At 34.8% G+C, this 25,180-nt stretch overlaps 1 protein-coding gene across 3 annotated transcripts in view; it reads right to left on the bottom strand.

Annotated features, from left to right (window-relative positions):
- Positions 1-25,180, bottom strand: part of SGCZ (sarcoglycan zeta) — a 339,073-nt gene that overhangs the window by 189,422 nt on the left and 124,471 nt on the right. The window contains exon 1 of one of the 3 annotated variants that reach the window (XM_048942324.1): positions 864-883. The exons of the other annotated variants lie outside the window; for them this stretch is intronic. The gene's annotated coding sequence lies outside the window, so the exon portion shown is untranslated. Of the gene's footprint in view, positions 1-863; positions 884-25,180 lie in introns of those variants that run through there. 3 annotated transcript variants of the gene reach the window in all.

The following is a 25,180-nucleotide window of genomic DNA, read 5'->3' as shown; positions in this document are numbered from 1 at the left end:
ACCCACAAAAATTTCCTTCATTAGTATTACCTGTAGCAATAATAATTACAAATGCTGAATACAATATATACATATATGCACATAAATATGTAATGCTTTATGTGAAGTTTAAAATAAGTTATAGATTTGGAATAAGAAAAAATGCATTGACAGTAGAATGCAGCTGAATAAGAGTTTGCTCTGGTTTGTACTATTTTTTTCAACAACTTCTTTCTGCATCTTACTAATTGGAAGCACTACACCTAAACATGGAAAGCAGAAACAACAAAAACTGACCATAAAACTGTAATAATCCTATGCTTCTGTGGTTAATCAACATAATTTATAATTTCTCCCCACAGAGACTGAAGTTCCAATCAAAAAAAAAAAAAAATCACAGTAAAAGGAAAAAAAAATCTAGATTGGCAGAATTATCTGAAGTCCAATTTGGGTATGCCTAAGTAATGGACTGAATTTAACAACAGTACAAGCATTTAGTGAGCACAATCCATGTTAATGCTTTTAGATAACAACTCTAAAGGCTATACACATGCAACATTTAATGTTTTAATAAACTTGGGTTAAGTCTGCAATTTCCTAAAAATTTCCTAAAAATCAGATTACCTTAATTACCAAAACTTCATTTAATTTCTGATGCACACTAGTAGCAGCAGGCTTACTTTATTTTTGTATTTTGTTTTCTTAAAACACTACTCCGTATAATAACATCCTCCTATCTTATCCAGAAACTACAATATTCCTAAAGCAGTCACCTTCAAGATAGTACTAGTATTCTGCGACTCCTAGTCTCTCAAAATACGTACAGACACAAATTCCTGAACTTGCTATGCCATGAACTTATCAATGTACTATTCTGTTCTCACCTTTCCAATGACTTCATCACTGAATGATTATTATTCCCCCCTTCAGGTACATCATATTTGCCAGAAAAAGAAAGAACACCTAATAAAAAGCACAACAAAGCAATAACAAATTTAAAAAAAAAAATTTTTTTTTTTGACCGACTATAACATTACCTTGTCCAAGAAAGCATTTGGTAAATAATATTTTCAGTTTAGCTAAACAGAACTGTAATGCCACACTTGAGGACAACAAATCTCTGCAGTTTGTAACTGCATGGCTTTTTGTGATTCAAAATTTAATATGTAAACCAAGCATATTGCAAAAAGATGTGGCCAAATTTTATTTTACAGTACTGTTAAAAATCTTTTAAGACTACACTTGGCTTTCAGAGCAATACTGGGATAATTCAGTGATGTCAACTTCTGCAGAATATGACTTAGAATTATGACAAGCATATACAGCTGTGAGCAAATCACAATTTGTGACATTATAAAAAAACTGAATACCTATGCAAAAGTTATTGTTGCTAGTTGAACGTGTTAATTTGCATCACATACCTGTCATTCATACCCCATTTTAAGTGTCAGCCCAATCAGCTACATAAAGATTGGATAAGTCTGCTCTCCCAGTCAATATCTATTATTTTTTAAGGCCAACAATGATTTCCATTTATTAAAGAATATCTTGTTACTGGTATGTTTAATTATTAAAATAAATGTTTTGGCCATCGGCACACCAGCAGTAGGGCACAAGAATTAATGTTCTTCAGAAATGATCAAAACAAAACAAAAATTTTCTTTGAGAATGACTGCCACCTGTGGAACATAACAAAAGGCCAGAACAAGAGATTAATTCTTTAATTCCTTCTCCTGCAACCACAGCAGTAGAACTGCTGTCCCTTTTCCTCAGAAAAACATGTAAGTTCTGAATAAACAGTATATCACACCAGAAGACCATACTTCACAAAGCAAAACTCTGTTCTGGTTTCTTAAGGCACTATCAGTCTTCCTTGAAAACATGTTACAAGCTTTACAGACAGCTTTAGAAAAAGTTACCTAAATCATGAAGTTTTCGAATGTCTAAAAAAAACCAGAAACCAGAGTTCCACCAGATGTAAAATCATTCCATCTATTCTGTTCCACTCCTTTTAAGAGAGAACAACTGTAGCCTTCCACCTCTTACAGCCAGAGAAAATCACAAGACAGTAACATGAAGCTCCCTGCAAGTTCTTAACAATGAGAGGAAGCAGAAATCTTCTAATATAATGAGGTTACATACAACCTATTGAGTAAAAGATGGTTGATATTAACAGTAAAAATTAATCACTTTTTCACTCTCTGAACTCATTTCAAAAAAAAGTTCATTTTCAAAAAACTGACATACGGAATCAAAATTGAATTTAATACTGCACCCTCACTTTAAAGCAGTCATACTTGCCAGTTATCATAAAAGTTGAAAAATCAGTTACCTACTGTACACATTAATCTTACTCCTGCATTTAAAAGGGCTTGGTGTTTAAGAAGTCAGATATAAGAAGATACTAAAGACTAAATGCAAGTGAAGAGGATAAAATAGAAAGTTACAGCAAAATATCTTAAGCCCAAGACAGGAAGATAAAATTGCTGAAATAGTGGATGAATATAGAGAGGCTGAGGACCCACTCAGGAAAAGCTTAATGGCAGAATCCTAATGAGGAACTACAGCCTATCTAAAAAAGATAAATGTGTGAATGTAGTAAACAAAAACCAGGGAAACATTGAAGGTTCAAGAGAGATTACTGCTAGTACTCAATCCCTGCTGGGAAGACAAAACAGACATTGGCTTTAGTTACTCTAGCAGCTTTAGCAGTCAGGTTCTGCTGCTGCCTGCAGTACTTAGTTATCACTGCAGTAAAAGAGGTATTAATCAATACTCTAACATAAAAGTATTAGTTCAATTCATGTCAAAATACAGCTAGACTACACAAGCTTTCTCATGGCTAACAGGTTAGAAATATTAAATAAGGCTACAAATAAGGAAGCATGAGAGAAATACCTGAAAAACCAAAAAGGAATGCAGTTGAAACCTTCCAGTATTACTACTTTTAAGTTACATGCCTCACTGTAAGAAGCTCCAAAAAGTTGAGGCAGGCAAGAAAACGTGCTGAGTAGCTAGAAAAAAAAGGAAACATAACTAACTACCAGTCAGTAAATAATAGAATTAATAGTATTTGAAAAGGAGATTTTCAGTTCAACAAAAGCCTATGCTTTTTTTCATGGAAGTAGTGTCTACTCTTAGCAATTTGTCCTTCCTTTTATTTTAACTTACATTTTCCATTTCAAGTGGGCTGCAATGAAGATCGTAGAGATTCCGTCCTGTATTACCACTTTGTAATGTTCCCTTTCAAATTTTACCTACTGTTCTAGCAAAGCAGACCTGGAAGGTCACAAGGATATATCTTTAAAAAAAGAAATAAACAAGAGAAATAGCTCTTGTGCACTAAAGTAGAGGAAAAATTACCACTTCTCCCACTATAGTTATTTCTGATCTAGTAGGAAGCATAAAAGACAGACTTGTACTCTAAAAAGCAATGAATTTCAATGATTAAGTCCATGTTTTTCAGAATATCCCTCTGTGGTTTTCTTCTAGCCTACTCTTCCCTAAGAGCAGGATGTCATACAGTGGCCCCACAGGTCATAGCTGGTAAATCTAAAGGAGATTTAAGCAGTTTATTATCGTGCTTGGAGAATCAGGCCGAATACATCTATTCAATGCAAATCCATGAAAAAAATTATATTTGGAATAGAAATACAATTTACATTGTAAGCAACAATTTATGAAAAGGGTTAACATGACATATTATTAAATTAAGTGCTTTTCTGATAAGTATGCTCATTTAGCATAGTTTTCCAAAGGCTCTCTTACAAATTATGTTCAACAATTCCACTGCATATTCTTCCTCTCCCTCCAAGGCCTCCAGTCTTATTCAGAGGAATGCTACTACTTCCCCATCCATGGCATTTTTTTTTAACCAGTCATTTCAGAACTTACATGGGAGCATTCACACCTTACTGATTAGGTTTTACAGTGGAAACCTAAACAAGGGTAAAGATGGACATCTTGACACTTTAAGGAAAAATCTAATTTGGCTGCAAAGCTGGTGCTGATTACAGTGTTTAGCCTGTTAGGGAGAAGTTCTGATTAAACTAAGTAGTTATTTTTAAAAACAAACCACCCGAAACATCAAGCCTGTGTAGGACAGTGCAACTTTCAACTCGTCTAAGAACTTACTTTGGACTTCCAAATCAGCTTTTCAATTACTTCAATGTTGAAATGGTAATAATGAGAAGACAAATTTTGTAGGGTTGGTTCCTCAGGTCTTTCCTCCTATGGAGATCTGGTCTTTGATCCTGAATTCTAGCCAGAATATTTGCAGTTCACTGTCCTATACAATAGCTTTATAATGACACTTACTGGTTAAAGCTGACCAAAAACGTCTCTACAGTTTGGAGGTAACAATATAATCACTACACACACGCACAAAATAAACATGCAGTTGCACCTTTATATGGAGGCCTATGCACAACTACTATTCAGAACAGTGGTGGTATGCCTTCACTTCCCCAGATTACATTCTATTGATTTGTGTATCAAGGCACAGAATAGGGGAAGGAACAAATGCTATAAAAACAACTGAAATGAAATGCAGCAGTTATTTGACAACAAGGCAACAAAAATCTGTCTAACAAAAAGTTCTGAAGCATTTTGTTATAGACAGCATTTGAGAAAGTGCACCTTTAATCAAGGTAGCTACGTTTATTCAAATCTAGAAAGTAGCTTTTATACAGCTACAATATACTGCTTTTTTTTCCAAGTGTTTATTCAAATTAGTGATTTGCTTAAAAAAAAATTAAAACATCTTCCCCTATCTCCTTTCCTTTCACACACCAATAGAACAGACTATACCTAATTTAAAACTGCAGTGAGAAAAGCAATTGAACTGACATGGTTAATAACAGAAATGTAAAGCATCACTGTAGACTAAATTGGAATTGCGTTTTGCCTAAATACAAAGACTCCAATTATTACACAACGCAAGTTGTTTCTCAACTGAACTTAAGAAAAGAGAACTCAGCTTATGTGTGTTTTTGCTTGTGTCTGATCACTTAAGTGCCACATCTAATATAATAAAAATAATAGAATCAAAATGTGTATATGATATTTCCCTAATAAAATGATGAACTCAAATCCAAGACAAAACAGTACTAAATTCCTCAACTCTCTGGTAGTGTATTTGCAATATAATAGAAATAATTTTAATGGGTAAACTTGTATTAACTTTGAGGTTAAATCACTTACTTAAAATTTCTTTATACAAGTATAATACAAGAAAAAACTCACTATTGTGTAGAAGAACTTATATTTGGTGTATTTCATATTAATCAAAGACAAAAATAAGCTGAAATAAAGATGTTACTATGCCACACTCAAGAAAACACAGCTTTCAGGATTAAATATACTTCTAAAATATGCAAGAATATTCTGTCACACTCATACATTTACCAGCTCCTGAATTTCCTACCACTGCATCACTTAAACTAAACCCAGAGGATTTAATCATTTCCCTATATTAAAACTAAATCATACATAATGCCAAGAAAGAATCCCAAAATATTAAACAAAACTAAGTTAGCACTAAGTATATTTTTCTTCCTATGGGAAACTGTTTAAACTTGAAATTCAACTACGTAATTACTTCTACAACTAAGCGTGTTTTGGTGTTATGCTTTATTGAGTATATCCCAGTAAAAAGCTGCAAAGTTCTAATATTGTCAGTGCTACTTTATTTCCAATGCCTAGCATTCCAAGATTCAGCACATCAAAACATCGCTCCAGAAGGTTCAAGTTCACTATACTGAAATACTTACAAACTAGAAGTAGAGCTTGGTACCCTACCATGGAAAGGAATGAAGTAAAGAAAATGTTGAAGCCATGAAAATTATTTCTGGAAGAGCAACGTTTCAAACTTTTTTTTGTGACAGTCATTTTGTTATATGTACTCTCCAAACCTTGCTGATGATACAATAGGACACTGATAAAGTAAAATGAAAGACTGCTTTAAAAATAAGTGCCAAAAATCACAGCAGTTCTGGAAGTTGTTTTCCCTTCTTGTCTTTTTATGACCTGATACAAAACTGTCACTAGAAACTGTTTTCTTCATTCTTGTTCAAGCTTCACTTTCTTGGCCAAGACTGCCTTTGTGCTCTCTTATCCTTAGAAAAACAACAAATGCTTTATGAAACAACCATCCTAACAATGAAAGCAAGCAAAGTTGGAAGGAGCAGCTGAATTAAAGAAATCACACAAAAACTACAGAGATTTAACATTTCCATCTAAACTAATGAGTAATTTTTCTGAAGAATGACATTTCTTACATGAGGACCATTTTAATCCATGCCCTCAGACAAAATAAAAATTTCACTATGGAATGACTTCTCATTCAAGGTGATTTTACACAGCAATAGAATGACTACGGTTTAATGTTGACTGCCATTGCATAATTTCCATAAAGCAAGTCTGAATTAAAACCTGCACTCAAGCACACTGAACATTATCACGTTGAGTTCTAAAGCCCATCATACACTATCCTTTAAAAGAAAGACACTACAAACTTCCCACATTTTCAAAAACAGTGTGAAAAATATCATACACAAAACATTTTATGCCAAGCAGACTTCACATGAAGTGACAGACATTCTACAAACAAACATCAGAAATATACGAAAACTTCGATGCAAAATTATCAAAGATCTTCAGCAGTGTTCTAATCTCTCAGTAACACAGTTGATAGTGTATGTCATAAATAATGCTTAGTGCTTAAAGAGAAGGCTTGCATTTCATAAATTTAAACTTTAAAGCAACAAACATGGAGCTGTATTAGAGGGGGGGTCAGATAGGGATTAGTGAAATGTTCTTCACCAGAGGCAGTGGGGCCCTGGAACAGGCAATGGGCATGGCCCAAACTGCCAGAGTTCAAGGGATGTTTGGACAATGTTTTCAGACATAAGGATTGAATTTTGAGTGGTCCCTTGGAGCCAAGACTCTGAGGATCTCTTCAAATTCAGCATACTCTATGATTCTATGATAAGCAGTATCATCCTTCTTTAACAGAGTTGTACAAAAATTTGTAGATCTGAGATGAAATAAACTGTTATCCAATCTTAAAATGTAACAACTAGCTGCAACATATAAAAATGCGGGCATTGTCTGATGGAAAAATCAGACTCAATTACCTTGTATCTCATGATACTTTGTCTTACTACTTATTTTGAACTCCTTTCTTCTTTCCATTCACTGTCTGACAAAACCAAATTTTTATCTAAAAGATTTTTATCTAAAATTAGTACTTGAGTACAAAACAATACAAATTATATTCAAGGTCACTTCAATACTATACAAGTTCTCATGCCAAGTATCATAGCCTGTCTGTATGGGGTGAAATACGATCTTTTAAGACCTCTTACACTAATTCATCCCTTCTGCTACATAAGGGAGAAAGTTTCTGAGGCTTTTAAGAATGTCATTCAGCTCATCTACATGAACCGGCTGATGATGATAACCATACTGAAAAGTAATGCTTTGTAGAAAAGAATTTGGTCTATCAAATAGTGTTAATGTGGTCTTTGTATGCATTGTAACTCACACAGAAGTAAATAGGAGGCATTACTTGATTTTGATGCTGTTTTTATCATGCAATTAACCCCTTTTACTTAAGATCAGTTCATATAAGGTTGTCATGCTAAGTATATCTACAGTACTACTGGGGTTCCCTTCCACCCCACCCCCTCAACTTCAAAAATAAGCCTTATATGCTAATTAGAACATCCTACCTTCTAAAAGTACGTAATACTTGAAATACATCCAGGATACAAGGTAGCAAATACAAAATTCTAACAAATAATAATATGCTATTTTACTGAAACTGAATATTAAAAATAAAAACTCTTAGCATTGAAATAGTAATACTGACATGAATGGTTTACAGTTTCCCCACATTTAAATAAATACTGTGCAGTTTTGCCTCAGTAATCTGATAGCCATATTCCACTCTTTCAAACTATTCAAAACAAGATTATACATTGTCAGACTGCATTTGAGGAAAGAATTGACATATAAAACTGCATTTTCATAATCATAAATCAGAAATGATTCCTGGGAATAACTGAACAGTAAGCATTAGACAAAAGCAGTTTTCCTCCCAGTTTAAACATGAATTAACTAAACATTAATTTAGGTCCCTTCTACCAAGTTATTAATATATTCAGTCTAGTTGAACAAAAAGCTCTTGATAACTTATTTTTTCTGGTTAACAATGCAGTCAAAATCCTGAGAAGTCTGTCAGCATAGGAGTTTAATAAAACCAAAATAAAGAATATTACAGTACTGCATACAATACACAAATGGAAAACTCCAGCAAAACCCTCAATTTTTTTAGTGACAAATACAGTCTTTACTGTTTGTTATAATTCTAATGAGAATTTTCTAACCTCACTGTGATGTTATGGCTCACAGATGTTAGCAGCTATCCTTATCTTAAAATCAAATCTTATACTTTCCCAGAGAGCACAGAAGAACTTCTCAATATTACAGACTAACTCAGCACTCAATCATCTTATAAGAGCAGCATTTTGATCATAACTGCCCATCACTCGCACTGTATTACTATACAGTTTGCTTTGTATAGCCTTCAATCCTAAGCTTCCCCTTGGCTATGAGGACCCCTTTACACAGTGTCACTGAAAATCTTAGTCTTATTGAGGCAGTACTCATTCCTTTATGACCCAGCCCAAAGTTATTACCATGTCCCCTAAAATGTTCAGGTGAATGAATTTGAATTCATATTCAAATATAACAAATATTTACCTATTCAGTTCAAACTGTTTCCAACTTCAAATGTTATAAACATATGCTCAATACGAGCCAGAAGCATGCCCAGGTAGCCAAGAAGGCCAATGGCATCCTGGCTTGTATCAGGAATGGCATGGTGAACAGGTCTAGGGAAGTAATCCTGCCCCTGTACTCAGCACTGGTGAGGCCTCACCTCAAGTAGTGTGTTCAGTTTTGGGCACCGCAGTACAGAAAGGACATTGAGGTGCTAGAGCAGATACAAATAAAGGGCAACAAGGCTTGTGAAGGGCTTGGAGAATACACCCTACAAGGAGAAACTGAAGGAACTGGGGCTGTTTAGTCTGGTGAAGAGAAGGCTGAGGGGAGACCTTATTGCTGTCTGTAAATATCTGAAAGGTGACTGCAGTGAGAGCAGAATTGGACTCTTCTCACTGGTGACAAGACCAGGGGAAATGGCCTCAAGTTGCACCAGGGAGTTTAGGTTGGATAACAGGAAAAACTTTACAGAAAGGGTTATTAAGCACAGGAAAAAACTTCCCAGGGAGGTGGTTGGGCCACCATCACCAAATGTGTATAAAATCCATTTGGATGTGGTGCTCAGGGACATGATTTAGTGATGGGTTGTTGGAGTTAGGGTAGTATGGTTAGGTTACAGTTGGTCTTGATGCTCTTTAAAGTCTTTTCCAATTTGAGCAATTCTATGATTTTATGTTATTTGTAATTAATTTTAAACCTGCTGAAGTATTTCTGAACTGCTCCCATTTCTCTAGTTTCTTTTGTACTCCCATCTATTTCCTGTAGCATTTTTTTTTCCAGTTACTCACATTCTAAACTACTTGATCTCCAAAGAATTTCTCATCATACTTTCTCATTATGTTCGTTGATACAATTATACACTACAGTCATTTGAGATTGCGTTTCTTTTCTACACTGCCATACTTGAGAAAAGCAAGTAGAAAAAATTCTCCAGGACTGGTAGGCTAGAAAATAACTTGGACTACCTTCTGGAAGAGAACTGAGAATGAAACTGATGCCAAACACCACACTGTTTCCACAAATAGTAAGGGCAGCTAATCCTATTCTGCCTCTAAACTTTGGTTACAGTGCTGAGAATAACATTTAACATTTTAAAAGCTGTTAATAATATAATACAATAATTAAAATAATATAATAAGTTATAATAAAAAGTTAATAGAATAATTAAAACTATTTAAAATGCATGTGAGAAAGCTTAAATTGAAAGTTTCAACTAAGGTCAGAACATGATGTATACAGCACCTTCTTCTAGAAGCCCCTGCTCTTATAGAAGGAGAGGCCTAAAGGTAGTCTACAGCTCCTCACAAGGGGTGTGCAGGAGCAGCACTGATCTCTGATGACATTGACAGGACCTGAGGAAACAGGATAGAGCTGCATCAGGGGAGGATCAGGTTGGGAAATAGGATTCTTCATCAGAGGGTAGTGGGCATGGAACACTCTCCCCAGGGGGATGGTCACAGAACCAAGCCTACTGGAGTTGAATAAACATTTGGACAAAACATTGAGATTGGTTTTGAGTTTTGGATGGTCCTCTGAGGGACCCTGTGTGCAGCCTTTAGAAACCATCTAATACAAAACAACCTCTGCCTACTACTGACAACATTAAATACAGTCATGTAAACTTCCTCTCTTAACAAAGGCTGAAGATAATTTAATATCAGATTTCTGTTCCAGTACTGACAACAAATACTTATCTTGAAAAAAATGAATTCCACTTAAAAATGAAATTATACCCTAACATAATGCATTATTTTCACTGCTGTCTGAAATATATTGTAATCCAGCATTTGTAATTGTGGCATCTTTAATAATACATTAAAAAATTGATCCCACAAATGCTCACACAGCAACAAGAAGAACACTGTATGCACTGTGCCACTGTTTGTGACACAAAGGAACAGGGTTTAGCAGGAATGGTAATCACAGAATCACCAAGGTTGGAAAAGACCTATAAGATCATCCAATCCAGCCGGTCCAAGCCAGTGATGGGTTACCGTTTGGACTAGATGATCTTAGTGATCTTTGCCAATCTTTATGATTCTATGTTTGTCAGGAGCTACTGAAGCAATTTGAGATGACGGTGTCCTGGACTGCATTCATTACTGGTGACATCTCTACTTGTCAGAGTCAAAATGGAAGTCATGTGAAAACATATCATTTCTCCATTGAAGTAAAAGTTCAAGATAGAGCTCACAATTGGTAAAATGATGTGTACCAACTTTTGGGAAAGGCATGATCCTTCTGGATTTCCTGGTACCTGAGCAAAGCATCCACTCCGACCACTTTATCTCAACACCAACTAATGTGAAGGCTTGAATTTCCAGAGTCAAGGTAGATGAGAGAAGATGGCAAATCTTGCAAAACAATTACATCACACCCCATACCAGTTTGAAGACCATGAAGCTCACTAACTTGTTTTACCAAATCCACCATCCAGTCCAGATTTGGCACTTCGACTTCCATCTGTTTAAGTTAATGAAAGACAGACTACATGCACAGCATTTTTCTAGCATCAATGTCACCACAGCAGTTGAGAAAAAGTGGGTCACCTCTACTGGCACACACTTTTATGAACACAACACACAGGCTCCTGTTCATACCAAATTACTCTCATACCAAATGAAATAACACCAATTGCTTTCAATACGCCATCATCAAAAGCCAGTTTTTTTTAATCCATAATCATATATCCATCAGTGAAAAAATCCTTCTGCAAGCCCATAGGCACTGCATTATTTCATGCTTATATGACCAAACTGAATTTCTGAGCTGGACTCTGAGGTTATTACGCTTCACTCTATTCAATACATACTAAGATAAAGATCCTGTTTTACTGCACTTTAATCAATAAAATGACATGCATACATGCTGAAAAAAACTCACAGCTCTGCTAATAGTATTTAAAATATAAGCAAAGAGAATAGAAATTTAACATGATTTTACAGTCAAGTGACAATACAGATGAAATTGTTGTGATTACGGGCATGAATGCATATATAAATAGATCCACATATAATAATTACAATACAAATAAATGTGTATGCAATTGTGTACTATGAATGTGCGTAGGTATTTATCACACACAGCAATGATACTTGCTTTTTCCCTAGTTAATATGCATCTTGGCACATGTTCCAAAAGAAAATAGACTAAACATGAATAGGTGACTACAGTTAGCTCCTACTTACATTCAGACAGAGCTAGGACAAATTTTCTGAGTAATATTAGACATACATGTTGATCTTGCTAGCACATCTTTATAAAGAAGAAATATGAAAGAACAAAACAGGGTTTGCATTAAAGTCTGATGAGCACTGATCTGCAACAATATCATGCGGAGCATCTGAGGTGAAGGAAAGGTATGCAATAAAAAAAGCAGTCATAAGGCTCACCCATGAATGCTTCAAGTTTCTTTCATGTAGCAGAGAGCACTGCTCCAGATAAAACATTATAGAGGATGCAGAGTTTTTGTAACATCTGTGGCAAAAAAAAATAGCTGTATAAAATGCCACTAACTTGCCATTACATCTTTTTGTCTCTATTATTCAAATTTGCTCAGGCTTAGGATGCTTTTCAATTACATTTCTCTAGTAATATCAACTCAAAATTGCATTAAGTTATTGAAATATTCACTTCAAAATTAATAGTTGATAATTTTTTATTTTAATCACTGAAACCATGTTTATCATTTTTCAAGAAGCATTTTAGTAGTATCTTCAACAACATGCTTTAACTCTTGATTAGGCATGAAGTGGTCAAGCAATTGGACTTGAACACCTTTGAAGGCCCTTTCCAAATGAACACTTCAATTCTAATAAATAGAAAATTAATTTACACAAAATTCAAGTTGAACATAAAGTACAATTTTTGATTAACTTAATTCTCATTGAGTATAAAAATATATCACAAAATAATTGAAACTGAAGCAGTGTAACATTACAAATAATTGATCCTTAATTCAAGAACCAAATATAAAAATGAAGCCCCATTTTTTTTTTCTGGACTACCATTCACATTTCTTTTATCATTTGCAATTTTCAAGTGCTTTCATCAAGTAAGAAAAAAGGCCTTTCGCAAAAGCTGCTACAAGTAATTTAGCATAATGATGGATATTGCACATTAGAAATGAAGCAGTATACACAGTGTTAGCAAGAAAGGTGTATCATCCAACCATTAAGGCCCAGACTTCGATGCAAGAAATTCAGAGCTAAATACAGCTTGCTTTGTTTTGGATTAAAGTACTACTAGAAACCACCAACATGTAAGCTGAAATGAATAACATACCTATACTCAAATCACATCTTTATTTGCAAGACCTATCAAAATTATCTTAATCATTTACTGTTTCTCAATCTCAATTTGCAAGCAAAAATGATATTCTTCCTCAATGAGCACAAGTATGGTGAAGGTGAATAAAACAAACTCAAACAATCCATATTCAGTTCTCCTGGAGTTGAAAAAACAAAGATGACATAGAAGAAAAGAAGAGACCTAAAAACCTAATACAGGTAAACACAGTGAAGCTAAAAGTCCTGTAGGGTTTTCTATTTTCCAAGTTTTAATTGTTTTAAAACATGCATATACAAAATAAACTGACTTGTCTTACCTAGAATTTGTATTAAGCATCAGCCTCATTTTCTCGAGAAATAAACATTTTTATGCTTTTTTCCAATTAATCTCAATCTAGTACCATTCATTTTAAAAAGTGTCATGCATAATGTTTAATGATTAATACAATTCTGGAACTTCAATATGCTTTCAACTATTTTTAAGTTTACTCCTCCTTAAAAAGCACAATTTAAAACTTCTAAATAAAAGAATTAGCCTCCTCATGAAATTATAATACTTTAAAAAAGCAGTGGAATATTCACAATAGCAACTCTTGACATAAATATTCATAATTAGATTTCCTCCACAAGTCTTACTTCTAAATATTATGCACCAATGCACATATTCTTCCACTTACCACAAATTCCAGACCATATATGCTGGATCAGTGCAATCAAAATCACTGTTTCATGATATTTCTTCTATTTCCTCAGTCAACCACTTCCACTACCATACATAAGAGTAAGCACCCAAAGAACAGCTGATTTAACCTGAAATCATGAGTGACCTAAGCAAACACACCTGCTGTCCACAGAGGTGTTCAAAACACAAGGAATGCTCTAGCAGTGCTATTCCCAAATCAAGTTAACAGTATTTACAAGCAAGCATTAGTAAGCTATTAAAAAATTTAATCATATGAATTTAAAGCTTTGTGATTGGTATGACAAATACCGCAAATAATTGTAAATAATCTTTAAGAAGCATAACATATGGGAGAATGCTGCCCTGATACTGTCTGATTGTTACAGAGAAGGTGTTAGAACTCAGCTCTCAGAGAGCAACATTGCTTTGTTCTACAGCTTTCATGAAGTAACTTCTCATTAAACTGGCTTTCGCATAAAAATCTTAAGTCGTGTTTAAGAACAGTTTAAAGCATTCTTGAATAAATCCCACGCCTCTATAAAAACATTAAAGTACATCAGTAGACTTTAACATTTCCTTTATACATATACATGCTCTTTAGACAAAAACAATGCTATTCTCCTTTTCATGATGATTAACAGTTTTACTTTAAATCCATGATCAAACCAAGTGGTACTTGTTTCTATACATCTCAGGTATGGTCTGGAAACATATGCTAAGCAGTTTCCTGATGTGGTAAGTCACCCAGCATCAGCCTTCTTCACTATTCCCCCACTCCCTGAGTGGTAGGAACACTTATGTTCAGCAACACTGCAGCACAAAAGTAGTGTCAGTGCTATGACAAAGTGTTGGCAGCAGGAGCAGACAATGAACATGAGAGAGGATTTTACATCACCTGCTTGGAAACAACAGGCCTAATGAGGCTTAGTTTGTACTGCTGGCCTAGAAGGAAGCATTTCACTCACAAGGGCTGCACTGGCACAAACCTGGTGCCCTGAGATTAGAATACCATGTAATACAGAATTGCAAGAGAATACAAGTACTTTCAGTACAATCAGTACTTTTTAGAGCTGAAACAGATAGTTACTGTAGAGAGTTATAATGAACATGTAAAACATAGAAATGATTATCCAGCATTATTACAAAACTTTCACGTTTCATAGCTTTAATCATTAAAATGACTTAGTACATTTTAATTATAGAACTTGCATCTGGCTTTGCAAAAAGAAAAATGAAATATATAATGTTGTTCTAAACCTCAATGAATAAACCATGCAAGCTCATTTCAGCTCACCATACGTGGGAGGGGGAATATTTATCCCCCAGACATTATATTTTCTTTCCTTTTGAATTGTTTTACATTATCATGAAAAGAAGCTTGATAATTACAATATAATTACTTGGTAAAAGCATTCCTTGTTCACAAAGGTGCTGAAACAGGCACCAACTACTAAGAAATAGCTGAAAGATCATTTAACTCTACCAGCTACCTCCCCAATAGAAGTCATAGAAGTCATAAAAAGTGCCAATGTGACCTCGACTGCTGCAAGCTGATTGGCATTTGCTCACTCACATTTCAAAAATGAACAAGTAAACAAAGCCTAAAATCTGCTGCTTACTGAGGCTTGGAGTAAATACTGTCCTGCTTACTCTGCCTGATGTTCATGTCAGGCTGTGCAGCCAGGTATCCTTTTCCACTTACTTTTTGAAAAACCACCAGCTCTACCATTGCAGACACTGCAAGAAGCACAGTAGCAAGAAAAAATATAGGAGGCAATACAAAAGTACAAACTGGCCTAGAAGGGCAGGTGCTTAGCACATTGTGGGAAATACTTGGCCACCCTAGGAGCCATTTCGGCAACCGGTCACAAGATCAGGCTAACTCACTGGAGAGAAAAAAATTTGTTCCTCCACCCTGATTCCCTGCTAGTCAGCCAGAGAGTCATGGAGACAAGAGGGAGTGGCAGGAGGGGTTTTACAGAGGCTGAAAGGGAGAAGAATAGAGGGAAGAGGAGGGTGCGTTGGAGCAATAAGAAGCTTAGTGAAATTTTTGAGGCCAGAGCAGCAGCAGACCCATAGGCCCCTACAGGAGGAAATATATGCCTGCCAGTTCCCTATAAATGGAGAGAAAAGCCATGTCTGAGGTTCCTGGAGAAGACTGTGCAGTAGGGGAGCACTGTCAGACTGAAAGGAAGACCATAGAGAAGAACTTGCCCCTGCAAGGACACAGTGAAAGAAGGAAAACTGGTTTACCAACTCATTTAAAATTCCACCTTACCCAGCAGATCTGAGGTTTTCCCATTTTACAGTTCACTTAGGTCTAATAAAAATCAGTTTTAAAGATTATAAAGGTTTGGTGTTTTGGAAAGGGATAGAGCTTGCTTATTGTGCCAATGAGATGATCCCAGGCCTACTTCCTATATCAGTTTACTTAGCAAAATGGATTCAGGCAGAAAATCGATATAGCAACAGCAACTTTTAAAATTACTCAGTCGGATTTGAAGAAGTGTGGACTCCCAGTAGAGAAACCCCAAAAAATTATGAACAATCTATTGTTCTAGGGAATCAAAGCAAGCATAGAAGAAGGAAAATCAATAGTCCTTCAGCTACACGTAATTTTACAGTATCGAATATGTGCAAATATTTGTGGCAAACATTATTGTTTTCATAGCTGATGGGTCAGCTGAAAGCATTTGGAACTGGTGGATTAGAAAGTTCACTGTTTATTGCTATAGGCTGTTATCTTCCTTTACAGAGCCTACTGCTCCTGAATACAGACTCAGTTTGAAAAGTAGAGTACCAGCCCTCTACTCCTGAGCCTTGCACTGCATCATGCACTCCACATATTATCAAGTCTGGGGGATAAACCCATCTGCTGGAGCAGAAATAGGAAGAAGTGAAGAGGTAAGACACTCATGGCGGTTCCACAGCACCTCAACTTCTCTCCAGCCTTGGAAGACTGGAAAGAAATTGTTACAATATGTGTAGGAATGATTATAGGAAACATCAGAGCTGTGGTAGGGGGCCTCCTTGCTTTTCCTGATGAATGTACACAGCTAACAGGCAGCGCAGATTTATACAACTGTTCTCATATTTTGCCACTGTGCATGGTGTAAAACAGCTGTTAACTGACATGAGGAAGTTGAAAGATTTATTACATCATATAGCAGCAGTGATGCAAGATCAAGAACATAACATTGTTTGAGGTGTGTTATAATCTTGACAGACTGCCAGAATCCATAACTTTGTACATCATATTTAACGTTCTGTTCTGAATGAATATGAGTATATCACTACATGTGATACTGACTAGAATTATTATGAAATGGGAAAAATTATTTTGCTTAACATTGCAAACACACACAACAGCGCTGTTACTATCTGCTCAGTGGTCACTAGAGGAGACTTGCTTATGATCAATATCACTAAAAGCATTCTGTGTTGTATCTATTTAATTGGAAATGCTTATTAGCTGTTTTGAAGTATTTTTTTATCAAGTTGAACAGAAATCAAGTGTCTACTACACATCAGAATCAAGTACTAACCCTACTACTCCTAACGTTGTAAAGGAGTGTTTTCTCTAATGCCTCTATCTCCCTACAGTATGGAGCACATCTGTTTTTTTTTTTTGACAACTTAGATGAGCAGTCCTGAGTACTCTCTGCATGGGAATGTAAAACACCCAGAGAGGAATGAGTAAGATGAGCCATTGGAGAGTGGTGCTAGAGTTCTCATCATTACAGTGATCGACGCTTTATTCAAGTCTTGTTAATGTTGATTGTATCCTCTATTCCTTTCAACACTACTAAAAGGAGATACAGGTTGAGAGAGGTGGAAAACTGTTTCAAAAGATAAATATCCAGTAACAAAAAGTGAACAGAATTTTAAAATGAATCATAGATGATGTGACTTTTGTAATGAAAAAGGTAGCAAGGCCACTACATTCTGTTGGATGAAACAAAAAGTGAATTGACAGCAGGGAAGAATGAGTTACTCTCTGTAAGCGACTTACAGCATATTAAATTAGCAATACCATTTAAGGACAAGGAAGAGTTGATAGAGGCAGGCTAAAGAGAAAATACATTTTGATACAGGCATAGGACAAGGAAGGAAAATTCTACTGAAGAGAAGAGCACCTTGAAACGGAAGGAAAAATAATTCAAAGTTATTCAAAATTATGTGAAAAAGAATTATATAGAATAAAAATAGCTTGAAACTTAACATGCAAACGGAAGCAACAGTATCAACATTTTTCAATATAAAGTAATGATAGTTCATAGAATACCAGTCAACAAACATGCTTTTATCAGTTAATCCAGTTTACACAATAGGTATGCATCTTGTCTCATTTCATATTACATTGTTTACAAAGAAAACAGACTGAAAGCAGCATTTTTCTATCTGATATGCTAGAGGCTTTTACTTATAATCAAGATCCCATGTTAATTAAATACATTAGACTTTAAAATTAAAGTTTCACCAAAGCTCCACTATGAAAGAAATTATATGATCTTCTGAAATATTTCTATTTTGCTAGTAAATTTACTTCCAGATTTTCAGATTACAGAATCACAGAATGGCCTGCGTTGGAAGGGACCTCAAGGATCTTGAATCTCCAACCCCTTTGTCACAGGCAGGGCTACCAACCTCCCCATTTAATACTAGAACAGGCTTCCCAGGGCCCCATCCAATCTGGCCTTGAATACCTCCAGGGCCAGGGCATCCACAACCTCTCTGGACAGCCTATTCGAGCACCTTATTACCGTCATAGTAAAGAACTTCCCCCTGACATCCAACCTAAATCTTCCATCCCTCAACTTAAAACCATTTCAGATTTCTAGTTTTATGAAGGCATTAAGCACCAACATTTAAAATCATGCTGTACAGCTTCATTAGACATCTGGAGCAACTGTTATCTAAGTCATAAGTAAAGGCTACAGAAAATAGCATGCAATTAATAAACATTAGTAAAATGTGTGATCAGATCAAGAAGACAGACACTGAACTGCTACTGTAGACGAGCTCTGCTCAGGATTCACGGATTCAGTGCTTTAACTAAGCAGAGGTTTTTACCATTAAACTCAAAATAAGTAATTTAGTGTATTCAAGTTCCACAATAATTAGGCTTCATCTTAAATACTGGAACTACTATGACTAGTTTCTATAAAACTGTTGCCTCAAACTGCTAATTAAAAAAGGGCAAGATATATCCTTCCCCTATCCTATATTATTCATCAAAGATTATATGAAAACTGCTGCATACATGGGACAATAATATAAAACCTTGTGATACTACATAAAATCTAAAGCAATCAAAATAAGTGATAAAAATGATTAATAAAGCAATCAAAGAAAGCACTGGTAATGTGGAAGCCCCAAATAAAAAAGTATGTATTCTAAATTAGCACTAATAAGGCAAGCAAACAAATTTCATTTGCAATTGGAATTACGATTTCTTCTGAAATGTACTTCCCTTTCTTTTAGTGGTATACGGTTATTCATTCTTAAGCACTAGTGTGTCCTCGGGGCATGTACTGATTATTTTAAAGACATTCTAAATTATTTTGGTAGTGTGAAATTCCACGGCAAATTATACATATTCTAGACTACATTCTAGACTACATAATAAAAGAGAAGAAATGCACAGAAAACAAAATAGATTGATATCATGAGAGGATTTAAACGCCTGATTATATTATTGAATTTCAAATATTTTTGTCAGTTATCTAAAGTAGCACTGCAAAGAAATTTTCAAGAGCTTCTTCAAGCTCTAAAAATGATGTTACTGCTTGTTTGCTTAAATATTTTCTTATAATTTTCATACTTGACTGGCTTTTTTTGTTTATTTGTTTAAATTATAATTATTTATTTTTAAGAGAGTGTAAAAAGTGCACAGGTGTTTACTGCTTCCTTGGGGGTAATAAGATTTCTTCAGCATGGATCCAGTAGTATCTCCGGAACTGTTTTAGAATTTGAGAAATGAAGCTTTGTCAAAAGCATTATGAATGGTGAGGCTGTATTATATGTTATGGCTATACTAAAATTGTTAATGAAGCTGGAAGTTCTAAATATTTTTATAGTATAAAGTGCAATGCAAAGAAAGTAAGAAAATTCCTGTATAATCAATAGATATCAAGATGTTATAATCACAATATAATTGTATAATCAATAGATATCAAGATGTTATAATCACAATATAATCAAGAGAGTTAGGCAAAATAGACAACGATCACAAAAAGAGAATAGGTGGAAGAGCTTACCCTTCGGCTGTGCTCACCACAAAACACCAAGAGAGGTGATCTCCAGAAGAGATCCTTCTCCTCTGGTAGCCAGCTCTTAAATAGGTCTAGGAGGGATGGAGCCAGGCTCCACCCCTTCCGGCAGCACAGGTGAATTGCCTTCACCTGTACTCCTCTGGCTGACTCATGGCTTGCCTCAGGTGATCAATCAGAGGTTCAAGCCGTGACTCAGCAGTTCCCATACAATTCCATACTCTGAACTTTTTTTTTAGAAGAAAGTGCTGAAAACCTGAAGGTGTGGCACATAGAACTGATTATGATTTCCAGTGGGTTATGACAGTTGTTGTCTAGTCTTTCCCTGAATTGTGTTATATATAATAGCCTTTTCCTGAATAGTATTCCCTGATTGTTCAGAAGCAGGAGAAGAGGGAAAGATTCTGATCTTTTTTTTCTTGGCAAAGTAATAGTGTATTTTGTGAACACTTGTTTATTTCCACCTTGACTTTATATACCAATTGAACCTTTGATCATCAAACTCCCTCATATCAATGTCCCATAATTTAACTCTTCTGAATTGTTCTGTAGCAGCTAATACAGTTTTGCAATTTCAGACATGGAAAGAGTATTACAATGTGCTTTTTAAGTTAAAAACAAATGCACTTACCTATGTTTTAATGTATCTGTTGAGGCACAGATAATCTACTGTGCCCTTTGTTCCTTTGCATTTCACCCATAATTAACTTTATCAGCTCTTGACCAGCTAGTTCCTAAGGATGTTTGCCTTACAAAAGATTGCAAATGGAGTTAGAGCTGAAGGACTTTCTTAGGCCCTAAGCTACACAACTGATAGGAATAAAAACAGTAGCCAATTTCAACATTGCTTTCCTAGAATAGCTATCAAAATTAGAAGAAACAGCTTTGTGACAAATTACAACATTGTTTAATAAGTTTTTTAGGTATTTTTAAGCTAATATTTTATTTTTATATATTAACATAATACATAATGGTAACATAATATTAATATTAATAAAATAAAATATTATTATTATATAATATATAATAAATATAATATTAAATATACTATATTTTAGCAAGTATTTATGTAAAATAGCAGCTTCATATTTTTCCTCTTTCTTTATATCTAATTCTCCAGGGACTCATGTCAAATTTTCAAAAGCTGTTTGCCTTGGCTATGACAACTTTTGCAGCTTTTGGGAAAACAAACAAACAAACAAACGTTTTGTTCTCATGTTCAACAGATTCACTCAGATTTTTTTAATCTTAAAGGGAGTCTTGATGCTAAATGTTTTGGTATGTTTGGTATGTTTCTTTTCTAGAAATCTACTTTTATGCATACTTCAGCTTCCTTCCATCAAATGCATTTAAATATTTCATTTAACATAAGAATTAATCCTGAAATCTATCCTGTTATGTGTTGTGAGCATTCAGGATATCAAATTTCTCAATTCAAGCAGTGTATTGCTTAGATTTATTCATTTCAACTGTTTCCCACTGCAAAACAACATGTGAGTAATCTGTACTCAGTAGGAAGAAAGAGCATTGGCATACAGAAGAGAGTTGTTCTAGTTACCTATTAGCCAGTATGTCATTCTCTAAAGCATATTCTTCTAAGTTTTTGTTGAAATAATTTTGAAGTTCAGAAAGACATAACAATCATGCTTTTTCTTTATTTCATTTATCACTACTGTTACATTAATTTTTCTATAGGGGAAAATAAGTTCTTAATATCTGAAATATACAAACTCTGCAATGCAGATTATTTTTTTCAATCTAGAGAAGCAGTGTTGAATGTAAACTTGAAACACAGTTTTCAAAAATCAGAACAATGTCAATTTTCTTTTCTAAAAGTAACATCATTTTGTGGTTTCCTTGTCCCTGCAGAAACGCAACTGCAGTATTTAAAACAATATACCTAGTCACCAATGGGGAGGAGGGGTGAAAAAAAAATAAATAAATTTGTGTTTTTCAGCTTCCAGAACCAAGGTCTTGGGATAGATGTAGTGATAAGTAGCAGCTCTGGGACTAATTGAGACTACGCAGCCATGAGTATGATTGTTTTCACTGCTGTAAAAAAGGTATTATATACTACAGTTGACCTCTGTTACGTGAAATATATATGTATATAACGAATTTCAAAAGATGGAGAGGGGAAGTGAGGGAGAAGAAACTACCATCACTCATCCATAATTTTTGACAGTAGGAGACATACACAAAACACCTACCACCTTTACCAAGTCAAAATCACTGAGATCTGAATAATTTGGTGCCCTTTCTGTTCCCCATCTTCTACACCAGCCAGACAGCACTATTTTACTATTAGGTGACAATTCCCTGTTCTGCTGGGAATCACCTCAGCAGCGCAGAAGTCAAGCTTGCTGTACATATAGTGGTAGATGGTGACTGAATACATTGCAGGCTCCCTTATACCTGTATGACACATTGAAAATGCAACTGAAATGTCTACTCATCCACTACCAAATAAATAAATAAATAAATAAATAAATAAATAAGATGAAAGCTGATAAAAGATAAAATCTCTTACTGGGCAATAAACATCAAGTGAGATTTCCATAAATCTCTTTACTATGTTCCATGGAAGTGGAATCCCATAATTTCCACTTTACTATGTAATTCAAAGTATAACAGAAAGTTTGATTACTTCCTTTTATTATCAAGTATGTCGTTTTACTGCCACTTAGTATTTGCTTTTAAAAAAAAGGTAATTCAATAGATTAGGCAACCCAGAATTTGGTGGGAGGTTTAATTAAATCAGCCTTTTCTGAACAGTTGTTGGCTGATGATCCAGGCAAGATTCCTAGGGCTTAGGCAGTCCATATTATTTCATAATTGTTAAAACTGATTTATGTTCCTGTTTTTCTGCCCACATATACCCTTGAAGAACAAAGTGAATTTATGCAAGATAATCACTATGAAGCAGCCATAATCTTTAGGAACTGGTTGCAGTCAAGGCAAGCATATTTCTCTTTTATTCCACAAAAGCCCCAGAGCTCCTCTTTCAATGCATTAGGTTCATTCTTAGTATTTCAAATCATCCACATTATTTTAATTTCTCTTACAGAAATAAAGATTTGGTACCAACCACACAAAAGCTTTCACTTGTACACATTTAGAGAGAACCTGTCTTTTATATTGCAATATTCCTATCTAAGCATGCCTTTCTTTAAATTGCAAAAGTGATTATGAATATAAATTCACATAAATGAAGAAATTAAGTTCCTTTTCTACATCAAAATATCAGAAATGTTTTTCATCACTGAGACTGGCACCATTCCACTTACCTGCACTGCCTTGATTTGCACTCTTGGATTCTTCTGTCCAGATGTTGTGATGAAAAATACAACCTTATGTGGAGATGCAGCTGGTGATGAGATGTCCACGGGAAAGTGAAAGAATTCTCCTTCATGTTTCAAACCTTAGCACTTGATGAGAACCAAGATCTTTACGAAGTAAAAGGCTAGTACACTTGCTCTTTCTGACCAGGCAGTGCTGTGGCTGCTCAATATTTACTCAAAGCCACAATCACCTTCTGATCTGAGGAGCAAGTGACTTGGTGATTCTCTTCCATTCTGATTGCTATGCACAGACAGTGATGAAAAGACAGATTATAAAAGATTATGTAGTTTTCCAGTCCCCAGACAGTTTACTTTGCTCTTTTGCAAGTTGGTCTAATGCATCATCATCTATCATAAAAGGCTTATAAAAAAAAGTGCTGGATCTTTAAGATTATCTATGCTCCAGTGTTAAATAAGAAAGATAAATCTGCAGAAAAAAATATATAAAAATTAGGAGCTCAAATTAATTCTAGTCAGCAGTAAAAAGCTGATTTCCTTTCCTAATAGGATTCAAGCCCTAATGTCCAATAATTCAAATTAATACTATGCCTCAGGGTATTAAGCAGCCTTTCTTTCTTTTACCAAGAATTGCCTGACGACTGTATATTTCTGTTTCATATGCCATGTCCTGCCAGTATAATAAATTTAATGGACCAGAAATCCACATATGACCTGTCAGTCGTTTCAGTGTATGTTTAAGTACAATCATACATTTGCATATTTGTATTAATGTAACTTTTTTTCTACAACATCCAATACATTGTAACACAATGATTGAACTGCACCATAAAAATATGAAGTTTCTAATTACATCAGATTAAAATAGCAGAGCATTTCAACAATTTTTCTGTTCCAAGACACTATATTATGTATTCTATAGAAAGAAAATAAATATAATTAGAGACCAAATACTACACTCCGCTCCATATTTGGTAGGAAGACAGTGAGGAAATACTGAAGAAACTGATTTGATTTTTGGCAAGAGTCTACCCTGTAAAACAGCTCGAGAATAAAGAAGTTCTTTGAAATGTCATCACTGTACAGTTAGTTATTTCTTTCATTCGGTTATGTTATGCGGCTTTTTCCCCTAGGGGTACAAGGGCTTTGCACCCACAGTGCAGATTAAAATACACCTTCCATGGGAAAGTTGTCTCCTGGCCTCCAAATGACGAGATAACTCTGGTAACTCCATTTTTTTTTTATCACTCTAGACAAACTGGTGCTGAAAAGTTATCAAAAAAATACAAAAGGAATTGTTTGGATGAGTTTGCAGGGGCAGCATTCTCATGCAAGGCTCCTGGGACAACAGCTGAGGATCTTTTCTCAGCCTTTTGAACTCTGAAAAGCAGTATATATATATATCTAGTAACATCATGCCAACTAGGAAATTAAATGATGAGATTAAATGTGAGATCTACTGCCAAAGTAAAAATTCCTGATCTACACTGTGAAGAGGCAGTTTCTCAGGGACAGGAATTAGACGTGGGGAAATGCATGCAATCAAGTTAAAAGCATAACAGCAATACATCTCTGTGTATTAATTTAATGTTCTGAACAATTACCAAATGAGAAAATAATTACTGTACCATAAAATTTGTGGGGAAAAAGAAAAGCTACTAAACTACTATTTTGACTCCTTAAAATCTATAACATGAGCTATCAAAACAAAATAGGATTCACACAATTAAAAATGCTATAAAAACAAAAGTATATAACTATGGTGGCTTTTTTTAGGGAAAAAAAAAAGCTGTTTTTTGATTTTTTGACATTTTGTGTGATTTGCATATTTTTTATAAATTTGTGATTTTAAAATCTAACATTCTTTCATTT

Source organism: Lagopus muta, chromosome 4 (assembly GCF_023343835.1).
Source record: "Lagopus muta isolate bLagMut1 chromosome 4, bLagMut1 primary, whole genome shotgun sequence".
Taxonomy (NCBI): domain Eukaryota; kingdom Metazoa; phylum Chordata; class Aves; order Galliformes; family Phasianidae; genus Lagopus; species Lagopus muta.
This window is presented reverse-complemented; position numbering and strand designations above follow the sequence as displayed.